At 40.9% G+C, this 3630-nt stretch overlaps 1 long non-coding RNA gene across 1 annotated transcript; it reads right to left on the bottom strand.

Moving 5' to 3' along the window:
• Window positions 1–344: 344 nt before the first annotated feature.
• On the bottom strand, window positions 345–1909 carry LOC124119531. Its single transcript, XR_006858657.2, has 3 exons — window positions 1485–1909; window positions 909–1208; window positions 345–628 (listed from the first exon to the last, which is right to left on the bottom strand). It is a non-coding gene; the product is annotated as an uncharacterized LOC124119531 (long non-coding RNA).
• Between the last annotated feature and the right edge of the window lie 1721 nt (window positions 1910–3630).

Here is a 3630-nt window from a genome sequence, read left to right as displayed (position 1 = left end):
AATTTTGTTTTCACTTCATATAGATATTATTATATTACTATTACTATATGTCTATTACATATTAGATATTACTTATAATTTCCAGCTAAATGCCAGGCACCATTGAGGGTTAAGATGACTTTCATAAAAGAAATTCATATGTTGTTTGGTAAGAATGCCATGTGTATATATTTTTTGTACCGATCCCACAATCATTGGCAAATGTTCATGTAAATATTCGGTTTGTTGCTAACTCCCAGGGTCGACAGAATTTACTTCATAATGGTCATAGATTTAGAATCAAGAACAGAAGAAACACTACTGTACATTGGTGTTGCTGCAGAAAAGACTGTCCGGACAGAATCAACACTTCAAACAGCTTTATTACAACTAATCGTGATATATACGATCCTGGAGATGCCAAGGATATTGTCATTCAAGAATTCCTCCCTAACCTGAAAACCAAAGTTCGGAGTGAGAGCAAGCCTGTTCTAACCACCCCAACATCTGCAAGTAGGTAGACATCAGGAAGGAACAGTCCAATGCTGAGACCTTCAGGCTTCTCAGTATTCTCAGTGAAAAGAATGAACGTATGACCGGCAGAAGACCTCCTGTTGAGTATACCGATACTGCGTCCTCCTTTGTTGGCCTGTAAATATGTGTGAAGATGCTTGTACATGTACACCATTAAATATGTTAACCGTCCATAACAAACCATGTCATATGACTGATTTCCAGATTGTAAGTTTCAGAACATGTAGAAGATGTGTGTTAAGTTAACCTTTAAATATGTTAATGAAATCAATAACCATATTCACATAATTGATTTTAATTGAATAGTATCTTAATATGCTTCTTGCAATGTATCTTATCGTGTATTATATCTGTACATTTGTAATGTGTTTTGGGGGAAATTAATAAACGTATACCTGATTTTCTGCAACAGACTATAGTTAATCACCCTATTGTCTCCCCATGTGCCAGGGCTGACTGCCCTTTTCCCCAGAACAATAGCGAGGGCACAGTGAGGTGTCCCCGTGGAGATAATGCAGCTGGTTCGGGCTTGGCTGTAGTGTTCTGAATGTTTGGATTTAACAATAACAACAATTTCATATTATGCGGTCTGGCAGATTGTGTCAGTGCCGCACGATGTTGGGATTTTATGTCCGCTTCCGTGAAGAGAGGCCCCTTGACTTTCGTCTTGGTCTTCAGTGTAAGGTATAAGTTCTCTGCATGTAAGATATCTTTAATACTACTAGTACATGGGAAATGAACAATATGTATAAATAAACATATATATATTGGTAATACATACGCTTTTTATGGAACACATGACCTATCTTAATAATGCATGTACATGTCGTTTATATTATTCATGAATTATTTATAAGACACAGATGCTGTTCATAGAACCCATACCTTTTTTTATATATTACACATGACTTATCATACATATAGATATAATTCTGTATTGCCTCGGGCTATTTATGTTTATGAATACATACCTAACCTGTTGGCATTGTCGATAATTACAACTGGTCCATCTGTGAAACGTGGCAATATTTTTCATGCTAACTTTCAAGTCTTTATACAGCAGTTATAAGAACTCTCACGGCACGTTACATTCCAGTATCTCCAAAATCTTCAACGCCGTTGTCAAAACTTCCAATGTGTTTGTCCATCACGTTAGGTCGAGGATGCATGATCCACATCTACTTCAAGATTGTCGATCAAAGTTTCAAATGAAATCATTTCGCCCTTGTTCGAGTAATCTACACTACAGGAGACTGTGCTTGACAAAGTCACATTTGCATACTGTGGTGGATATTGGTCTGCAACACAACGTGACGTGCGCTCAGGATATTCCTCTGCAAGTAAGTAGAGCTGTTGATGGTTAGAGGTGCACTCACTGTTTTCGACACGAGAGGTCTTCTCTTGTATCAATGTACTCCTTTCGGTCTTTATTTATTTACTAACTGCTATTTACTAGTTGTGACCACTGCACTTTCGAAGGAACTTTTAGACACCATTGTGTACTATATATATCAGTACTTCTAAATGGTTTTAAAAGCTATAGTTTTCATATACTGGTGAGAATCGGCTGAAGACATTTTGTCATACAATACTGGCACACTTCCACGTGTGAACACTTGTTTGCGCACTACACCACAGCCTAGAGAACATAATTGTCGAATAGTTTTAGAAAGGTTTTGTCAGTATGACTCTCTATAGTACATACATAGTACAATGTACATAGTCAATACCTCACATCCGATTTGAGTTTTGAATTTTGAGGCAGATACACCTCACCATACCTCACATCCGTACAGAGCTGAAGCCAGATACACCTCCCAATACCTCACATCCGTACAGAGCTGAAGGCAGATACACCTCACCATACCTCACATCCGTATAGAGCTGAAGGCAGATACACCTCCCCATACCTCACATCCGTACAGAGCTGAAGGCAGATACACCTCACCATACCTCACATCCGTATAGAGCTGAAGGCAGATACACCTCACCATACCTCACATCCGTACAGAGCTGAAGGCAGATACACCTCCCCATACCTCACATCCGTACAGAGCTGAAGCCAGATACACCTCCCAATACCTCACATCCGTACAGAGCTGAAGGCAGATACACCTCACCATACCTCACATCCGTACAGAGCTGAAGGCAGATACACCTCACCATACCTCACATCCGTACAGAGCTGAAGGCAGATACACCTCACCATACCTCACATCCGTACAGAGCTGAAGGCAGATACACCTCACCATACCTCACATCCGTACAGAGCTGAAGGCAGATACATCTCACCATACCTCACATCCGTACAGAGCTGAAGGCAGATACACCTCCCAATACCTCACATCCGTACAGAGCTGAAGGCAGATACACCTCACCATACCTCACATCCGTACAGAGCTGAAGGCAGATACACCTCACCATACCTCACATCCGTACAGAGCTGAAGGCAGATACACCTCCCAATACCTCACATCCGTACAGAGCTGAAGGCAGATACACCTCACCATACCTCACATCCGTACAGAGCTGAAGGCAGATACACCTCACCATACCTCACATCCGTACAGAGCTGAAGGCAGATACACCTCCCCATACCTCACATCCGTACAGAGCTGAAGGCAGATACACCTCACCATACCTCACATCCGTACAGAGCTGAAGGCAGATACACCTCACCATACCTCACATCCGTACAGAGCTGAAGGCAGATACACCTCCCCATACCTCACATCCGTACAGAGCTGAAGGCAGATACACCTCACCATACCTCACATAGTGTTATAATTCGTGTATTACCACCGCTCTCCCTCGGGAAATACAAGAATTTTGACACTCATTTCGTAAAATCAGTATGACACACATGCTCGTATAATAATCTCAGTACATTACATTGACAATTTGGTTGAGATAATAACATCTACATATTACTGAACTGGCTATTGGAATGTTCACGTTGCAAAGTTTCCATGAGATTACTTATTTTTTACGTTTTATAGAACACCAGTTTCTGACTTTTACTAACCATTTACACAAGCCTGTTTACTGATTGGAGTGGTGTCTTCAACTAGCTAAAGACGAAGCACTTTAGTTCCTTAAATTCTGACGCCACGTTCT

The sequence above is a fragment of the Haliotis rufescens genome, unplaced genomic scaffold (assembly GCF_023055435.1).
Source record: "Haliotis rufescens isolate VD_foot unplaced genomic scaffold, xgHalRufe1.0.p SCAF_8, whole genome shotgun sequence".
NCBI lineage: Eukaryota > Metazoa > Mollusca > Gastropoda > Lepetellida > Haliotidae > Haliotis > Haliotis rufescens.
This window is presented reverse-complemented; position numbering and strand designations above follow the sequence as displayed.